Below are 20,569 nucleotides of genomic sequence, written 5' to 3' on the forward strand. Positions count from 1 at the left end.
CTCATTTGAGAAAGTTTCGTGTGAAGTTAGAAAGTATGTCAAGCAACGTATTTGAGAATTACACAGATATTTCTTATCTATTTTCCTTCACTGTTCCTTGGGAAGTTTGATCTCTATATAGGAAAATTAATATTAACATTTATTTATCACAGTTTATCACTTAAAAGTTAATGTATCTCTAAATAAATATTGTATTGAAGGTCCTTTATTAATTAATCTGTAGAGATTCTTTAAAACAAACTTATTTCTAATAACATATGCAAATTACCACTTGCAAACAGTATTTCCATTTGCTCTTGTGAATTTTTATTCATTCTTTCTTCTGGGGCCTTTGTTAGGCTTAAGAGTAACTATCAATGTTTCATAATCACTAAGTAATTTGGAGGATTTATCTTGTATTATGAAACTTAAAGCCTATATAATATTCTCCTTTTTCTTTCCCTGAAATACTTCTTAATCTGCCACTTTAGAGGACTAATTCTCTGAAAAATCTTAACATTAGAGGAAGGTAAACAATCTTTGTGCTAACAATATGGCTGTAATGAAAAGCACATGTAGGGTAAATCATACTACTAAGAATACAGTAAAATATGTGCAGATATAAGAACTTGGATTAGAAATCAGGATATATTTCTACAATTCAAATTAGAAATGAAACATCATTGAATAAAATAATACATGAAAAATACTTTTTATTCAATATAGATACAGTTCTATAGGCACAGTTTTATATGTACAGTTCACTTGCACAACATGTGTTTCTTCCCTCCTGTCTTGCCAGTGGGACCTTGCTTTCTTTCAGGTCTTCTGCCCTACTCACTGGGATTCAGTGGAAGATGATTTCAATCTCTGCTCTGCTCTATGATTGAATCTGTTGGCCAGGTTTGTCCTCTGATCTCCATGAGCACTGGCTCTGCTCCCAAAGAGGATTCGCTATCCAAAATTCTTCATGATCATACATGATTTTCTCATTGGGCAATGTCTTTCTAGAAGTTGTTTGTCTACTTTCTGTTTTTGAGACTCTTGTTGTCTAGAGATAACCTTGGAGTTGAAAAGTCATAGGCTATTTCAGGATAGACTTTTTTTTTTTTTTTTTTTGGCAATGTAGCAGTCTTTTTTTAAATTTTTTAAATGTTTATTTTTGAGAGAGAGAGAGTGTGCGTGCGAGTGGGAGAGGGGCAGAGAGAGAGAGGGAGACACGAATCTGAAGCAGGCTTTAGGCTCTGAGCTGTCAACACAGAGGCTGACACGGGGCTCAAACCCACAAAGCCGAGATCATGACTTGAGCCAAAATCAGACATGTAACTGAGTGAGCCACCCAGGCATCCCAGCAATGTAGCAGTCTTAAAGAGTTACTAAATTTATGGTGTACCTGTTATATAGTATAATTTCTTCATTATTATGAAAGATTTTTTGAATGAGATTTTCTCTTACTTGGAATCAAATGCATCCTAAATACTATATAATACATATCTGAATGCTATATAATACATATATTATTCCATTGTATACATCCATGCATTTTATTAAGCGTGAATCCTCTTTATATAATGAGGATAATGGATACATTTTATTAGCTGATACAGTCTTCAAAATACCTATGTGATGATAATATTAATAGTCACTTATTACAGATTGGCAAATTGAAACATGCAGAAACAGTAAATTGCAATGGTCAAAGAATAATGGATATCTTAGGATCCTATCTCAGATGGTTTTAATCTCAAATTTGTAACCTTCCTAAAATGAGAGGATATAAACTCATTTTTAATTCCATAGTTCACATATTAGTGCATTTAATCTCAATTTTCTTTGAAACTTATAAAAAATACATTTGTCAAGAGATCTTCACGTAGAAGGAAAATCTCTTGAGTAAACATTTTTTTTTTAAATGATAAGAACACAGTCTTTTTATTATTGTGTAAACTATATCTGGGTATCATTCCAGCATTCCTTCCTTTAATTTGGGGGAAAAAACAAACAAACAGAAAACAAAACATGACATAGGTATTGCCACTTATTCCTTCTCTTTATTAAATGTTTGGCCAACGAGTCTGAATTCTATGATGTTACCTGAACTTTTCAATGAATAATAAGGAAATAATGCATTATTAATCTTACTAATCCATTTAAGCAGATTCTAATGTATCTTTATAATCAGAATTCTGCTCATTTTAAATTGAAACACGCCACACACATCTTTATGATATGTTGCAGTCACTCAAAATAAGAGATACAACAATAATAGCAGAATCAAGGAACCATGGGGATGTTATTTAACACATCTACAGATTTCAGTAAGTTAGCTCTCCTAAAGAAGAAAATAATTCACTCCTACTTGAGATAGACATCAGAATTTTATTATGCCTTTTGGATTTCTGGGTATATGCCTTTATTCTAAATTCTCAACAAGCTTAAACAATTTTAAATACATTTTATTTTGGTTGGTGTATTTCTAGAATTAAAGATGTCTACATATAATTAGCCTTCTAGACTTTTGAATGTTTATAGACAGTTTAAAATTATATGGCATGTAACAGATAGCTATGATGGGGTAAGGGAAATTGGAAGAATATCAAATTTGAGTTTTTGAGTTGGGATAAATCTTGGCCAAATTGCTTAATATAAAAGAAATCATAATCAGAAAGCAGAGTACAGAACTCAACTTAAAACAGTATGATAAAACAATATGTGAAATAGTTATGGCCAGAATAATCAAAAGTCAATAGTTGAATATAACAATGGGAATAATAGTCAATGTGATCAAGGAAGGAAGAACTCAGAAACAGTATTACAATTACAGTAAAAAATATTAGAGGCCAGGCTTTAATCCTAGAAGAAAGGGTGTTTACAGATGTAATAATGAAATACATAAGGTAGGGATTTTGGACATTATATCAGGAAAAAGGATGTAACATAGTGGAGAATGATGGAACTAAAGTATAAGTTTTGTGTCTCTATGTTGTTTTGTTTTGTTTTTTCAGAAGTAAGTAGAAACCTCCTTAACAGCAGTGAATCATTAAGTCAGCAGTTTCAAAAGGAGGGTTATGAATTTGCAGCTGAACGACTTCAGTACAGATCTAAAGAATTCTTAAGAAAATCAGTTTGGGTTTCAGAGACAAGTTTGGGGATGGGAACACCTCTGTGATGGTAGTGAAAATTTTCTAGCACTTGCAAAAATGTTTATTTTGCATTAGATTTTATCTAATTCCTTTTGCAGTATAGATTCCTGCCTATTACATTGCATAGGTGCACATGAAGCAGTTTTTCCCTCTGGCAACCATCCGCTTGTCCTCTGTAGTTATAGGTCTGATTCTGCTTTTTGTTTTTTCATGTGTTTTGTTTTTCAGATTCTACGTATAAGCGAAATTGTATGGCATTTGTCTTTCTAAATCTGACTTATTTCACTTAGCATAATACACTGTAGGGAAGATTCTATAAACACAATTAACATATAACCTGGAAATCTCAATTCTAGGTATTCACCCAAGTGAAATAAAAGCCTGTGTTTACCCTCCCCTCACTAACACACAATTACTGAGTGTTTACAGCTGCTTTGTTCAAAATTTTAAAAAACTGGAAAGAAGTGAAATGTCCCTATAAGGGAATAAATAAACTGTGGCATATCTAATTAAATTCTCCTTGGCAAAAAAAAGGAACAAACTATTGGAAAACACAGTATGGATGAGCTCAAATGAATTTTTCTAAATGAAAGAAGGCTTTAAAGGCTATGCACTATATGTTCCAATTTTATCACATAATGGAAGACACAAAAGCATAATGATGAATAAAAGGTCAGTGGTTGCCAGTGGTTAACAGTAGAGGAAATTTAAATTATAAAGGTGGTAGCATGAGTGAGTAGGTGTTGTGATTATTGAACTGTTCTCTATTTTGACAAACATCATCCTCAATGGGGAAAAACTGAGAGCTTTGTCCCTGAGATCAGGAACACGACAGGGATGTCCACTCTCACTGGTGTTATTTGACATAGTGTTGGAAGTTCTAGCATCAGCAATCAGACAACAAAAGGAAATCAAAGGCATCAAAATCGGCAAAGATGAAGTTAAGCTTTCACTTTTTGCAGATGACATGGTATCATACATGGAAAATCTGATAGACTCCACCAAAAGTCTGCTAGAACTGATACATGAATTTAGCAAAGTTGCAGGATACAAAATCAATGTATAGAAATCAGTTGCATTCTTATACACTAATAATGAAGCAACAGAAAGACAAATAAAGAAACTGATCCCATTCACAATTGCACCAAGAAGCATAAAATACCTAGGGAGAAATCTAACCAAATACCTAGGGATAAATCTAACCAAAGGTGTAAAAGATCTGTATGCTGAAAACTATAGAAAGCTTATGAAGGAAATTGAAGAAGATATAAAGAAATGGAAAAACATTCCATGCTCATAGATTGGAAGAATAAATATTGTTAAAATGTCAATGCTACCCAAAGCTATCTACACATTCAATGCAATCCCAATCAAAATTGCACCAGCATCCTTCTCAAAGCTAGAACAAGCAATCCTAAAATTCATGTGGAACCACAAAAGGCCCCGAATAGCCAAAGTAAATTTTGAAGAAGAAAACCAAAGTGGGAGGCATCACAATCCCAGACTTTAGCCTCTACTACAAAGCTGTAATCATCAAGACAGCATGGTGTTGGCACAAAAACAGACACATAGACCAATGGAATTGAATAGAGACTCCAGAATTGGACCCACAAACGTATGGCCAACTAATCTTTGACAAAGCAGGAAAGAACATCCAGTGGAAAAAAGACAGTCTCTTTTTATTTCCTTATAAAGCATGGTTTTGTGTTATATGTAGTACCTTGTTGCTAAATCAGCTCTTAGATGTATTTTCTATGTTTTCTTCTGAAACTTTAATATTTTTATATTGCTCTTAGTACTGATATTCAACTTTTGTACAAGGTTGAAGTATAAATGAAGTTCATATTTCATGTATGGATATCTAATTGAAAATACTATCCTTGCTTTGTCATTTTTTGTCAAAAATGTATCACTCATATTTGTGTAATGTCACTTTTTATCTCTGGTAATTTTCCTAATTCTAAAGTATATTTTGTATGATAGGATCATATCCATTCCAGCATTGTCTTGGTCTGGATTTGCATGGTTTATCATTCCCCATCTTTTACTTTTAATCTATTGATACTTTTATAATTAAGTTTGGTTTCCTGCAGGCAATATATAATTGATTCTTATATTTTTATCTGATCTCATAAATAATCTCTGTTTTGTAATTGATGTGTTCTAGTAAGTTGCATTATTTTAATTTTAATTTGCTATTTGGATATTTTTATACTTTTGCTGAGGGATTACAACCTGCATACCTAATTCTTCAGAGGCTATGCAGAGGTATTATTTTACCAATTCAACTAAAACTTAGAAGCCTTACAATCATATCGTTCCCTTTACCCTTCTCTCTTTTTTAGTGTTAACATTGTGTTATTGTTGTCACATGCACTGTACCTTTATACTACTATACTATACATGTACTATGGCAAACAGTTATATAATTTTTGCTTTCTAACTTAGTCTCTCATATTTGCCCAGATATTTACAAATTTTGCTCTTCTTCCTTTATTCCTTATGCCTCAAATTTCTATCTGATATAATTTGTCTTAAGCTCCAAAATCTTCCTTTTGAATTTTTTTTTTTCAGCTGGTCAGCTGGTCATAAATTGTCACAGTTTTCCTTAATCTGCAAACATTTTTATCTTACCTTTACTGCTTCTGAATATGATAGGTGCTCATAAAATTCAGAATTACCAGTTCTTTAGTAGTTTGTGATGTTACTGGGCATTGTTTTCCTTGAGTTTCTCTCTCTGTTACAGATTCTCTGTCGCTCTGATTCCCGTGGCCCTTTTCCTGGTCCACTGGCTAGAAAGGGGAGGTTCTTTCACCACCCTGACCTTCTGTCCTGCAGTTTCATGCAATTGGGAGAATCTCATGGTGAGGTGGTAGGAGAAAAGAGAGAAAATAATAGCAGAGATTTCCCCTACACTCTTTAGACCAAATGGACCCCTTTCACACTCCCTCTGTGCAGAAGGATGGGCTCTGAGTCATTTTTTAAGATGTAATTGACATATAACACTGTATAAGTTGGAGGTAAATAATATGTTGACTTGATACATTTATATATTTGTAGTATGATCACCACCATACCTTTAGCTTAACAACTCTAAGATCATGCCACATAATTATTGTTTCTTTTTTTGTGGTCAGAACACTTAAGATCTAGTCTGAGAACAAACTGAGGGTTTATGGGGCGTGGGAGGGAGGGGTGGGTGATGTGTACTGAGGAGGGCACCTGTTGGGATGAGCACTGGGTGTTGTATGGACACCAATTTGACAATAAATTTCATTAAAAAAAAAGATCTAATCTCTTAGCAATCTTGAAGTATATAATGCAGTGTTGTTTATTGTAATCACTATGCTGTGCTTTAGGTCTCCAGAATTTATTTATCTACTAGTTGCAGGTTTATACCCTTTTAACATCTCTGAGTCTTAGTGCCTTAGCACTGTGGCCTTATGCTTGAACCTGCCTTTTATCCTGACCTGGTCTGAGAAGAAAGATTTCTCTCCCACATTCCCCTGCATGCAGACTCTTTCACCTATTCCTCTTCCTGGAAAGTGTAGTTTTCTCTGATTTTTTGTTATCTGCATTCACTGACCATTTCCAGGATTTGGCTCATTCACAGGTAAAAATCAGTAGATAAACGAGGCGGGATAAAGGAGAAGAAGAAAAAAGACAGTGTAAGTTTACCACAGTACAGGTCCCTCAGTTTTGGTTTCTCTTATATCTGCCTGTTACTTAGTTTTTTGAGTCCTCAAGGAGTTTGTTGTTATTTTGTCCAGAATTTTAGATGTAATCAGAGGTAGAATTAGGTTGATGTAGATTCATTCCATCTTATTTGGCTAAGAAGTCAAATCAGTGTCTTTTTCTCTAAAATTTGTTAAAAGGAAAAAAAAGTACTTAGTATAGTTTTGAATTATAATTTTAGAATATCAAACACATTTTTTTTATCTTTAGTGAAGTGAAAAACAAATTTTTTTGTTACTTAGTGGCCATTCCAGGCATCTCATAAAGAATTTACATGTAAAATGCATCTTATAGGTTTTGGTGCTCTGAATTTAGAAACTTTGTTATCAGAGGAGAGAAGATATGGATATACCTTCTCAGAATCAAAACAGCCCATAGGTAATATTTTCAAAGTCTACAATAATAGATAACAACTTTTATGAACTCCTTTTAAATAATTAAAAAGTAATATGGAAATTTAATATACATTTCTTTTTTTATTTTATTTTTTTTTTTGTTTTAGTCTTAAGAGAGAGAGACAGACACAGTGCATGAGCAGGGGGAGGGGCAGAGCAAGAGAGGGGCAGAGAATCTGAAGCAGGCTCCAGGCTCTGATCTGTCAGCACAGAGCTCAACTTGGGGCTCAAACTCACAAGCCGTGAGATCATGACCTGAGCTGAAATCGGACGCTCAACTGACTGAGCCACTCAGGCACCCCAAATATAACAGTTTCGTGATGAAATACAAACTGTTCTGTGGACACAGGATAAATTCGCCATTTTATAGAAGGAAACTCAAATTCTTTATTTGCTTCCTGTTGTATATCATCCATGTGAAAATACAAGTTTTTTGTTTTTTTGTTTGTTACCAAACATCTCTATGTGTATGTGGCTAGACATACACCAATGTATAATTATAAATACTGATGATACACTTAAAATATCCCACTTTTAAATATAATTATCTTTATCAGCATAATATGTAGAGAATATATGTATTATAATATGTTATCTCAACAAGTTGGAATACTTACAAAACAGAAATATCATATTTCTTTTCTATGTATTCATGTATATTATAACTCTTTCACCTAGTAGAATCTCAAACATATTAAATACTAATACGTTAACCAAAGTAACTTATTTTTATTTATAACAAACACAAGAAAAAAGTAGAAAACAGAAAACCAGGAACTATTGAAATGTTCTCCCTATGAGAACAGATTTCATATTTACAAAATGTAATTCAAAACCAGAAATATTAACAGTATCTAAAAATATTTAAATTTCCTGTTACTCTATAGTTTTCTATAATGAAAGATTGAGAAGTAGGAATAAATTAATATAAATGATCAACATTTTATGTTTTTACTTTCCCAGACATATACCAGGTTTCTGCAGATTGATCATAATTTAATTCAATTTAGTAATAATCTAATGTTTTAAACTTAACTAAGGATCTTGATATTAATCATAAATCCAATGGAAAACAATATAAAAATAACTAAATCCTGAGAAATAAAACCCTAATCTTGTAAACAACAACAACTAGAATATAATTTTTACATGGTGGTCTGTAGAAATCAGGAAGACAGAGCTGTTTTAAATGAAATTATTAAATTAACATAATTCGTTTAAAGATTCACCCTGTAATTAGCTATATTACAAAAACTTGTTAATATTCATCTTATATCTCTATATTTTAATTGAGATTTAAAATCATATTTACATCATATTGTATCATATTCATGGTTTTTTTGTGAACTGATAACCAATATTTTTTTTCTTATCTATCATTCTAATAACAAGATTATATTTAAGTTTACTTCTCAATTTGCTGTTTTAGAAAAAAACAAAAACAAAATGTTATATTTAAAGTATTAACAAAATTTCTCTTTTTTTTCCTATTAATTTTACTTGGACTAGATATTCCTAGAATGATGACTATCTAGATAAATTGCATATTTTAAGAAAATTAGTTCATCTTTAAAATTGCCTGACAAGGAAAAAAGAGAGACTTAAAGGAATAGTTTTTAGAAAAAGCAATGACAAAGATTCAGCTACAGACAGATACTATATTCTATTTTTAAATACAAGGGAAGTCTTATATGCAGGAAACCATTTTGAAACACAGAATCAGATTGACAGAAAGCCCACAATAATGATTATAAGCAATAATTCAGGTTCCTGACAATCCTGTCAAGACCGTATGATTAGAAAGAATGAAAGGGGATGTCCTAAGTGAAGCAAACTATCTTGAAGATAAATATGGTCGAAATTCTCCTCATTAGGATTTTCCCATTGTTCCAATATGTCTTTTGTGGTACGCAGAATATTATTTCCCTAAAGATCCCACATGCTGATCCCTAGAGCTTGTGAATGAATATGTGACCTTTAACAGCAAAGAAGACTATAGATATGCTCAAGTTGAAGATTTTTAAATGAGTCCCACTGTAATCACAAGGTTCCTTATAAGTGGGAGACAAGAAGAGGAAGAGTTAGAGCCAAAAAGGAGATGTAATGGCTAAAGCAGATTTTTGAATGATATGATTGATGACTTTGAAGATGGAAGGACCTTCAGTCAATGAATAAAGTCTGTCTCCAGAAGTTAGAAAAGGCAAGAACCTTCAAAAGGAAACCGACCCTACTGACACCATGATTCCAGCCCCATGAAACACATTTCAGACTTCTGACCTTCAGAAGTGTAAGAAAATAAATGTATGTTGTTTTAATTTAAATTTAAGCCATGAAGTTTGTGGTTAATTTGTTAGAATATAAATAGGAAACTAATAAAATTATCAAATGAATAATCTTTTATTTCTAAAGTTAGAAACCATGAGAAATTGGTTGATGATAGGTCAGAAGAGAAGTATCATTTGCATGTATCTAACATCCTCAACCTTACAGCAAAGACATCCTCAAGTGTAGACTTTAGAAATGGGGAGCCTCCTGGTGTATGGAATGTGAACATAAGAAATTTATTTTGTATTCACCTCACAGTTTGGGGGATACATTTGTTATGATTATTTTTCAGGCAACTTGAGAAAGATAATATCTTTATGTCACTTAGGATACAAGATGCTGAAGAGCCAAGCATCTGTATCCTATATGTCTGTGAATCAGGATGAGGCTTTGCTGAGGCAGCTGCCTGAGTATAACAGTTGAAAGCAAATATGTGAATATGAGGAGAAGCATTCACTGTGCTCTTCTGATTACACTAAATGTGAATGTGAAGAGCTGAAATGTAAAGAAAGCAAAACGTGGGTTGCTTAAGGAGAGTGGTGATATTTTGGTAGCATATCACTAGTGACTGTCCTATGGATTTTCTAAAGGATAGCTTGCATGAAGGCTTCTGACACACCCAGACTCAAACTCTTAGAAATAAAATATGCCTGGTTAACAGTTTCATATGACAGCGTATACTTTGGATAGCATATTGTTTACTCAGATACACATGTGCCATCAGCATCTGATGGCAACAACATATGGGGAAAATTGGACAGCCCCTGCCTCAACAGGCCAACCAAAAATGGCACCTTTGGGACTGGTCTTGGAATATGGAGTCAAGTCAAAGTGGCAGTTCTAGAGGTTTGGTATAACAAGGAAAAAGATTTGCAAGTAGAAAATATGAACGTTAGAGATTAGAGGGAGAGCCCTCCAAGGAGGCTTGTCAAGGCTGCAAACAGTTTGGAAAAATTTGTGGAAACAGTGGAAGAATTTGTGTGTGGACTACATGCATCACAAGACTCACAGAATGTCTCTAATACAACAAATCAAATTGAGGGCTTGTGCTCTTACCCTATATTAGATATATTTATCACTAAAGAATCTGAAGTTTAATAGTCAGTGATCAGGATTATAGATATCCATCCAGGGCAGGATAGGGTGAGAAAGGTTTGTGCAAGTCTTGTGGTAAAACTAACCTATGGCTATGTGGCTTTTATTATTGTCTTTAATGACTTGAACATAATAATTTAAAAGGGAATTTCCTTTTAACTGGTTGAAATAGGGGCAATATGATTGTATCCTCAGGTGAGATCAATGGGGCAGTGTTTCACAGTAACATCTCCAAGTTTTTATTGGTGAAAACTGTTTTATTATATCTTAGAATATTACTATGCATCATCTACTGAACCATATGTTCTAATTACCAACCTAAACACTGCAATTGTATAGTTAATGGGTAAAAGTTACTTCTGTGGAAGAGGAATGGAAAATGATATTCTAATTGTAACTATTTATCTGTATCAAACATTTGTCTAATGCTGTTATGCAGTATAACAAAGGTTTTATAGGATTATTAGTATAATTAAATACAAAGCAAATATAGAGATGAAAAAAAATCTAGGATGAGAAAGCATTTGGAAAGATTAAATTGAAGTCCTCAATGTGATACTCATGGAATAAGATTAGCCAGAAAAAGAGGTCAAATTGGCCTTAAATTACCATGTGATAGAATGCTTCCATCAACACACGTAAAAAAGTACAAGTATCTCTTAATACAAGAACAAAACCAATATTCCAACTGGTAAAAGATTATTAAGAGACCTATGAAATGAGGTCTCTCTCTCTCTCTCTCTCTCTCTCTCTCGTTGTTTGAATGAATGAATTTCTGATTTTTATCATATGATTCAAATCCTGTGATCATTGACATGGTAGAAAGATTATAGCTTTCTATAAAATAATGCATAAATATTTTAATACTAATGAAGGAAGATACTTAAGATACATGAGGCAAATGACACCACATAGGATTAAAGTGTACACTGGGGTGGGATAGGAAGCAGGAAGCAGAAACATGATTTGCCCTCCTTAGGTGTGCATCAGGCACTTTTAATCTTCACCAGAATTCCTTGTCAGTATTGACCAGTGGAATTCAGTAGCTGAACAATAAACAAGTGCCCTACAGGGTTTAACAAGTACTGATTACTGATCTAAGACTGCTTTAAAAGGATATGTCTAGTTCCTCCAGATTGTTTATTGTGAATGAACCTGAAATATATGCACTACAAACACAGGACTAGTGGATTTTATAGGCTTAGAGACAATAAAACTTAGTATTCCCTGAGTTAATTCATTCTGCACACAATTCTTGTCTCTCTGAATCTGAAATACTTTTCAGCGTGAAAAAGGAGTCCTAAGAACATGCATGTGCTGGCATTGGGATTGCCCAGGTATTGGAGTGGATTTTGTTTCTGTAGAGTGTCTCTTACTAATTGGTATTAAAGTTGGGCTCTGTATTGAGACTGGAAAACAAAACTATTTGTAATTTTCTCATTTCATACCACTAAATATTTCAGTATCTGGCATCCACACCCTATGCTATCCCTTTTTTCTATTTCCTCATTTTCTATTTCCTCATTTCCACTGATTTCTTTTTCTTATCACCTTCCCAAGCTCTGTTCTTAACAATATTCAACTTTTAATTAAATAATTCTACTCATCTTATAAAAACTTGGCAATATTCTCAAAATAAATTTTAAAAATTAAATTCTAATTACAAAATTTACAACACAGAACTCTTCAGTTATGTTCAGTTCTCTTCTTCTCTTCACGTTCAGAAGTGCTGCTAAGAAATCTTGTCTCTGCTCTTGAATTGTGCTTCTCCATCTTTTCTGAATCAACTTTATTCAGTACTATTTATTTAAAACAGCTCCTCTGTCATCACTTTTGGTCTCCACTGGGCCACATCTAAGCAGCATTTAAAATAGTTGCTAACTCTGTCCTTCATGAAACTCTTATTTCCAAGATATCCTGTGAGTTCTCCCAAATGTTTTTTTCCTGTTCTGGCTAATTTTCAACTCCCCAGGAATATGACTCATATCTTTCTGAAATTTCTTGAAATTCCTGAGCTTCTTTGATGTTCCCCATTGTCAGTTCTTGGATGGAGATCTTTGCTACTCTGTTTAACTCCATTCCCTGGAGTGATTGTATCTAGTCTTTTGGTTATATAATTATATTGATTATTCAAATTTTTGCTCTAGCCCAATGTTGTTCCCTGTATTCTAGATTTGTAGATAAAAATGACCACATAAATCTCCTTATACATACATAGTAGGTAATTCAGGCCTTCTGTATTCAAAAGGAAACTTGAATTCTCCATTCAGCCTCTCGGTTCTCATCACTTTTCTCATTATTGCCTCAGTCAATCCACTGTCTCTCATTCGGGCTGTGAGATAACCCTTTCTGCAATGCTAAAACTATTGAAAATGATGAAAGTAACCATACTGTCCCTATATGGTAGCCACTAGCAACATGTGTCTGTTGAATACTTGAATTGTGGTTAGTGGGACTAGAGATGTGAAATTTTAATCTTATTTAGTTTTAATTAAATGAATTGAAATCTAAAGAGCTACATGTGGCTAGTAGCTTCCACATGTAGCTTTTACTTATAGCAGAACAGTAAAAATGCCCTTCTGAAATCATGAATTTAACTATGCCACTTTCAGATTCAAATTTCTCCAAGTCTTTCTGTTATCCTTAAGGTTAAGCTCCATTCTCTACTGTGGGAAAATAGGTTCTACTTACATAAATGGGTTAGAAGAAAGCTTAGGGCAGAAAGCCGCCACCCCGGGGCAAAAGTGCCCAAGGTTAGCTAGCAAGTTATTGTAACTGGATCGTGAGTAACTTGTTATATCACCGGCAGGAAATTACTTTCCATCTGGTGCCAATATAATTTGATTACAAACTCCACTTGCCCCCAGACCCTTTGCTTACACACACATGTTAATGATTACTGTCTGATTGTTTTCTCCATGTTCAGATGTGTAAGATCTTGTTTTCTTTACATTCACCACATGGGTGATATCTTGTGAGCTCAATAAATACAGAGATGAAACCCCTGTTGGGGCTCTTGTCTCCTCTCGGACAGTGGCCTCTCTCGTATTCAATTCTGCATCTGCTCTCTTGCTGGACAAGAGAGAACTCCAGACCCATAGTCTGCGATACCCTACAATAGCCAAATATATTTGGTCCCTTCATCCTAGTTTAATAATCTAACTCAATTTCTGTTTTTTATCCCTTAGCTTACTCTACCCTGGTCTTGAAATTACCTGTTTATTCTTCAGCATGTTACTCTAAGGGAGAAGATGACATGTTTGTGCTTCAAGGTCCGTATATTAGCTGTAGCCTCATCCTGCAACACTGTCCTTACAGATATTTTTATGACTTGCTTCCTAATGTGTTTGATCTCTCCTAAGTTACTATCCTTTAGAGAATCCCTCTTATTTAAGATAATAATCCCCATTACATTCTTCCCCATGATATGCTTCCTGTTTCTATATAACACAGATCAATTTTTAAAATGTATAAGAATGTATAGTAATGAACATGAGTTTGTATAATGGTTTATTATCTTCATGAGAACAGTATTTGTTTATAGCTCAAGTTTCAGAAGCTGGAAGAGAGACTTCTATATAACTAAGGTTTAATACATACTCTTTGTCCAAATAGACAAAAAAATTATTAATAAACATTAGAATGACAGTATACATTCTTCAAGGAATTTGAAAATTACATATATTCAAAATTTTAAAAGAAAAGCAACAAGTCTTGATCAAAGTTAAAGTCATTCAAAAATATTAGAGTGCTATATAAAAATTCAAAGTCATGCCATATTGATAGATGTAAGTATGACAAAAATCTATTTTTAATGTCCTTTTAAAAATAAAAAAATAAAAAATAGAATGAGCAAAAAACAGGCAAATGGTTTAAAATAATTACAAAAAAAGGTGGCATCATGAACTTAATTTCAAACAAGTATGAACTGAGGGCAATTAATTAAAAACGGTATGGCCACAAATAGGATAAAGGATGTAGTCTGTAATTAAGATCTATAAGCTGGGCCTTGTTAGCTTTCATATATTTGTTAGAACTGCCGTGTACTTTTAAACTATGATTTGTACTTGTAAATTTAGGATATATTAACATATCCTTAAAATATGGTGCTTAACAGGGGCACCTGGGTGGCTCAGTCGGTTAAGCGTCCGACTTCAGCCAGGTCACGATCTCGCGGTCTGTGAGTTCAAGCCCCACGTCAGGCTCTGGGCTGATGGCTCGGAGCCTGGAGCCTGTTTCCGATTCTGTGTCTCCCTCTCTCTCTGCCCCTCCCCCGTTCATGCTCTGTCTCTCTCTGTCCCAAAAATAAATAAAAAACGTTGAAAAAAAAAATTTAAAAAAAAAATATGGTGCTTAACAAATTGTTGTATTTTGGTTCAGTGCAGAATTCATCTATTTAAAAAAATTTTTTAATGTTTATTTACTTTTGAGAGACAGAGAGATAGTGGGGAAGGGGTAGAGAGAGAGAGACACAGAATCTCAAGCAGGCTCTAGGCTCTGAGCTGTCAGCACAGAGCCCAAAGGGGGGATCAAACTCATGGAGTGTGAGATCATGACCTGAGATGAAGTCGATGCTTAGACGACTGAGCCCCCCCAGGAACCCCCAGAATGCATCCATTTTTAATAGCACACCAGTGACATGCCATTAAATTACAGATGTATGGTGATAACCCATAGTAATATACTTCTGATCACTTAGCTCAACCTTCTTGTCTAGGTAAAGGGAATTACTCTTTATCAATGCTGTGTGTACAAATACAGGCAGAAATAATAGAATCATTTGTTCTTTAATTCTGTTACCTCCATAAACATTTTACGATACCTTGCTGTTTTACAATAATCTTATTACATGTTGAAAATAATATGGCAAGTAATTTAATTTTGGTAAATTAAGGTGGTTGTATTAAATAAGGATAAATGTGATGAATCTCTTGTGGACTAAGATCTATTTAGCACATAATTCAGTTGAAAATATCTGCTTATTTTGTATTAATTGGAAGGTATAACATTTGAAAAACTTTGTAGTCTCATTTAGATTTTATTTGCAACAAATTATGGGTAATGCATTTGGGACTTCTCAGATATTTGTAAACAAATAGATACTCATAGTAAAAGGCATTTATACCTAAGAAAACAAAATATTAATTTTGACTACAGTAATTATTTTCATAATTAACATTTGTTCAGCAAAATGCAATTTTTAATGTGAACTAATGAGTGTGTTAGGAGGAAACAGCCATACACAATGTATAGGCGCATTTGTGTACTCCACAAATCCAGAGAGGAACAGTGGATGGGCAACTATGAAAATAATATCCCATATACTGTGCAACGATGTGTCATTCATTATTGTATAATGATAGCACTTGAAATCTTGTATTTTGTTGGGGCACCTGGGTGGCTTGGGTGGCTTAGGTGGCTAAGTGTCCAACTATTGGTTTCAGCTCAGGTCACCATCTCTTGGTTTGTGAACTTGAGACCCACATCAGGCTCCACACTGTTAGCATGAAGCCTGCTTGGCATTCTCTCTGACCCTCTCTTTGCCCCTCCCCCTCTTGCTCTCTCTGCCTCTCAAAATAAATAACTTTAAATTTTTAAAAATATTTTATCATGTACTCATGCCCATTTTTGTAACATTGTAGCATAGTTGATCTTCTCTATTCCAGTTTTATTTCAGGAAAAAAATTGGGGCAAAATTATTTGTATTTGATTTCGTATCAAGAATAAGTTTAATAGGGGCATCTGGGTGATTCAGTTGGTTAAGTATCTGACTCTTGATTTTGGCTCAGGTCATGATTTCACAGTCATGAGATTGTGCCCCACAAGTCTGGCTCTGCACTGGGCTTAGAACCTGCTTAAGATTCTTTCCCTCTTCCTCTGTCCCTCCCCCACTCGTGCACAAGCCCTCTCAATCAATCAATAAACAAACAAACAATAAAACTGTTAAATTATTCAATGTTAGTTAAGAGAAAAACTCTCCAAAATGGGTAAGTTCTATTGGGAAATATGCATCTTCATAGTAGGATAAATCACTGGTAAAATTTAAAAAAATAATAATAAAAGATTGGTTTTAAAAAATCAGTATTTTTGTTTTATTCCAAGAAAATAAAAAGCATGTATCCAGCAAACTTTGAAATGATGTCTTGAGTATCTGGTGATCAGAAACATTAAAAAATAAAGCAATAAAACCATTGTTTTCTAACAAAAAATGGCAACATCAAAATTTTGATAGTTTTTGATAGGGCTAAAAAACACTGTCATACACTCTAATTTATGTTTTATTGTTATTTTAATGATTTTTTTGTTTATTACATTGATAATTCATTATTACATGCTGGAAATATTTTGACATTTTTTTACAGTGATCTCCTTTAATGATAAAGTACGTACTTAAACGGTGCAATAATTTATCTTGGTTTCCGTATATTATTTCAGTAAATGATGACTTTCCTTTGCAACATTTATATATATGATTTCTGTTTTGTGTTGTGTTGGGTTTAATGAAAATGCCCTGGGATTTCAGTATAAATGTCGGTGCTTCCTTTGGTTTTCTGATAAAGGCAGTTTACTTGTTATTTCTATATTCCTTAGAGATGGTCTTTTGCTTTCTTTTTTAAATTATCGGTATCAAATAAACTTTGTACTTAATCCATCATAGTACTTTTTGGTTTTTTTCAGATCCTGTTTTGTTTTCTCTTATCCTGTGTGTGGAACCACTGAGGGAATGGAACTTCATTATCAGATGTGTGCTCTTGGTTATTCTTTGCTTGACCTTGGGCTCTGCCATTTTCTTTTATAGGCAGTTTTCTCTGAGATGTTTGGCTTATCATCAGCCTGTGCAGTATCCAGTTTTTATAATGTATTCTCTTTTAACATAGAAAATGTTCAACTTACTCATATCACATTCTAACTTACATCATATCTACTTATGACAACAGGAAGATTTCTAGTATTTCAGAGCATTTGTATTTGTTTATGTACAAATTTGTATTTGTTACAAAACAATTGCACACCTTTCCTGTTTTGTTTAAGATTTGTTGAATTTTATAAAGATACTTGTAGTTTGATGGCACTTATAGTAAAGAAACAATATACTGTGTACACTTGCAATATACCAGGCCCTCTTCTAGGCACTTTATTTTTTTTTAAGTTTTTATTTAAACTCCAGTTAGTTAACATACAGTGTACTATTAGTTTCAGGTGTACAACGTAGTGATGCAACAATTCCGTACAAAACCCGGTGCTCATCACGAGTGCACTCCTTAATTCCCATCACCTATTTAGCGCATCTCCCCACCCGCCTCCCCTCTGGTTTGTTCTCTGTAGTTAGGAGTCAGTTTCTTTGTCTCTCTCTCTCTTTTTCTCTATGCTCATTTGTCTTGTTTCTTAAATTCCACATATAAGTGAAATCATATGGTATTTGTCTTTCTCTGACATATTTTGGTTAACATAATACTCTCTAGTTCCATCCATGTCGTTGCAAATGGCAAGATTTCATTCTTTTTTAAGGCTGAGTGATATTCCATTGTATAGCTATACCACATCTTCTTTATTTAGTAATCAGTTGATGGACATCTGGGCTGTTTCCATTATTTGGTTGTTGTTGATAATACTGCATCAAGGGTGCATGTAGGCAGTTTCTTTTTATTTTTCTTTTTACTTAATTTACTTAATTTTTTTCCAAGTCAGCCATGACTTAGCTTGCCAAGAGCTTAGTGAGAGTGGCTCTGCAGACCACGGTGCAGCCCTCTTGGCACTTGATTTTTAAAACTGACACTTACATCCTGAAACACTTTGACTCCATTGAGTAGACAGTAAGTTTGAGAAAAACAAAAACAAAAACATACAGCCAAGGGCAAGACTAGGTTTCAAACCCAAAATGTAACTAATATCTCTAAGTTCTCTGTGTCAAATATGCATTTCTGTTGAAGATATCCTAGATTAAATACTGCTCTTTCTCAGTCTCTCTTGCTCCTTCACTCCACTTCTCTTTTCCCTGTGTGTGTGTGTTTGCATGAACATGTGTGAGTTAGCATAGACTTTCACGAAAAATGTAGGGAGACCTAACTGTTGGGTAGGGAGTGGGGAATAATTTGAATTTTAGCAAATGAAGTTAAATCTGTATTATTCACAGTAATTGAAAATCAGCAAACACCACTACAACATAATACTATCATGGCAAATACAGGGGTGGGACAGTTAATAGACTATATTTATGAGGAATTAGTGTATCCAGGGATCTGTAATCTTGTTAAAATATATGGCATTGTAACTGTCATTCATTATTGCTAAATGTTTTGTTAGATGATGCACTTCCTTACTCATTTATTTTAGTTTATTGTTTTTTAAAATCATCTAACTTTTTATCAAGATAAAGAAAAAAACTCCAATTAAGAGAGTTTTGAGAAACTATATTAGAAAGATAAAATTTAGTATTCTGAAGTCTGCTTATTTACACATTCTTTCTTCTCTTCCAGAATATGTACCACTTAGGCCAGGAAGTTATCTTATTTATATTTTTATCCATTGCACCTGGGAGGATGTCTGTTACTAGAACTGGCTCCTTAAACATTTGGTAAAAATCAAATCAAATGGTAGATGCCCATAAGTAGTTCAGCTTAATTTAAGTATGTTTCCATATTGTTGGTAGATACAAACTTTTAATCCAGACTCTATGTTATTTTTTCCTCAGGTTTCATAAATAAATTAACAAAGTATTGACATAAAACAAAAACAGTGGTTTGCTCCTCAGTTAGCTATAAGAAACTTTTTTAAAAGACAAAGTTTGGCTTCGAGGCAATTTTCCCTTCTCTTTTGAACCTTTAACGCCATACTAATAAAAAGCATTGGTATAGTGTTGAGCATGAACCTTATGAAGTGATAACATCTATCCACTAAATGTGCTAAACTGTTCTAATTGAAAACAATATTCAGCAATACCATTAAGGTAATTAGAAGCTCTATTGTAAATTAACAACTTTAAGAAAACTAATTTTCCAGATAGGACTACATGGGTAATGCAGGCAAATATGTACCTAATAATTGTGATTTTAAAAGTATGCTTACTCTCTAAAGGAACATTTTAAGACTCAATATTTTCTAATTGTTACTTTCATTTAACTTTTCAATAGTTGAAGCTGTTTCTCTCTTAAAATCACATTGACTTTAGACCACATAGTTTATAGTGCATCAACTGCTTATTTTCTTCTAGATTAAAATAGCATTGTAGTACTTTTGAGTTGTATATACTGTGCTTTGTTCTAGAGACATTTTGAAAACAGGCAAAAAAAATAGATACCTAAAAAGGTAAAATTTCTCACTTAAGAGGTATGTATAAAGAAACAAAGGGTAGAAACAGTAATGTAAACTATTATTAAAATAGAAAAAAAAGTCTAGGAACAAAAATAACAATGCTATATTCATGCTATTCATATGTCCAAACTCTTTTTGGTAAATCTGATTAATCATGAAGAGTAATTCTTTTGGACTATTTACTGCTGCTCTAAAATATAAATATAGCAAACCTAACACCTGGAAAAATGGAGTCACATTCATCAGTTGTACCCACACTTAAAGTATTCTGTAATCAGTGTTGTGTCATTGTTTTCTGTAAGAATTACAGTTTCAGGCACATGCCTGTTGAAGTCACATAGTATAAGTCACACTGAAGTAATGATAGAGAAGGAGCAATATGGATAAAAGCTTACAGTAATCCCAGTCTTTTGTTTGTGAGGTCTTTTATGATTTCCCAAAGTAAAGTAGATATCCCTGCTACCTCCTCCATTATACCAAGTAATTCCCCAAATCTAACTCTCAGTAGACATCACTGTAGTTAATTTACCACTTTCTGTTCTGGTCTCTGTATCTTCATTTGGAGACATAATTTTTGCAGTATCT

At 33.5% G+C, this 20,569-nt stretch overlaps 1 long non-coding RNA gene across 3 annotated transcripts in view; it reads left to right on the forward strand.

Moving 5' to 3' along the window:
• Nucleotides 1-20,569, forward strand: part of LOC122236538 — a 310,323-nt gene that overhangs the window by 138,984 nt on the left and 150,770 nt on the right. For all 3 annotated transcript variants that reach the window (XR_006214576.1, XR_006214577.1, XR_006214584.1), the window contains exon 3: nucleotides 13,861-13,944. This is a non-coding gene — a long non-coding RNA (uncharacterized LOC122236538). The remainder of the gene's footprint in view (nucleotides 1-13,860; nucleotides 13,945-20,569) is intronic.

This window comes from Panthera tigris, chromosome A1 (genome assembly GCF_018350195.1).
Source record: "Panthera tigris isolate Pti1 chromosome A1, P.tigris_Pti1_mat1.1, whole genome shotgun sequence".
In the NCBI taxonomy this organism is placed as follows: Eukaryota; Metazoa; Chordata; class Mammalia; order Carnivora; family Felidae; genus Panthera; species Panthera tigris.